Source organism: Diplotaxodon limnothrissa, linkage group LG16 (genome assembly GCF_057381915.1).
Source record: "Diplotaxodon limnothrissa isolate DT_005_m linkage group LG16, D_limnothrissa_male_GT1.1, whole genome shotgun sequence".
NCBI lineage: Eukaryota > Metazoa > Chordata > Actinopteri > Cichliformes > Cichlidae > Diplotaxodon > Diplotaxodon limnothrissa.
This window is the reverse complement of record NC_140611.1, coordinates 8,353,464-8,354,339: the sequence shown is the minus strand read 5'-3', so window position 1 is coordinate 8,354,339 and position 876 is coordinate 8,353,464.

Below are 876 nucleotides of genomic sequence, written 5' to 3'. Positions count from 1 at the left end.
AGGAAGTGTGGCTCTGCTGGTGCATATTTAGAGACACTGCAATAAGTAGGATGGCAGCTCAGGTCAGATTTCAGGTATAAACACACACCAACATCGCCTCACATATCCGGCTCTCAGTGTGTGGACAGCTCACAGGGACTAAATATCAGTCTATATGAATATTGCTCAGTGAAAATAAGAATGAATACTATTTTAAAATTAAAACTTTGCAATGGAAATTAATATTAAGAAGTGTTGATTTTCAAGGTACAAGAATACAAAACTCCATATATTCAGCAACAGTGCTTCCAGTTTTTGACTGATTTTTCTTTCTCTCCGTTTGGCTGTTTGTGTCGCTGTTGCCCTGCCAGTTGTCTCTGGTTAACAGGAGGACAGCAATCTGAATCCTAGTGAATAAAAGCAGATGAAAGCTAGTTGGGCTTCTTATGTCTATGATTTCCTTTAGGGTACGGTGAGTGATGAACCAATATATCAGCCAAACATCAATATTGGCAATAAGGAGACACACTGTTTGCAGTACTAAATGATCAGAGATAATGTAATCAAAAAAAGGACTTTAAATTCAGTGCAATAAAAGTTACAGCCAGACGTGCTTTTTCCTCCCGTCAGGGTGGAGAGTGTGTTTTCAGTGCAATTTGTCGGAGAGGTGGATCACGTGCAAAAGAAGAAAGCAATAAATGTAGGCGAATTTCTCAATTGCTTCATTTTTAATTTGAGAAAAAGAGCTTTGGTTTTAGCATTCTCTATGAGCACCCTTCTGTGTAAGATTTCTCTAATTTGTTGCAGACATAAAATTATGAATGTTAGCTAAGTGAACAGATAATCTCTCATTTTAAGTTAGTATAAGCATGCACTGAATTAAGAATCTGACATGAT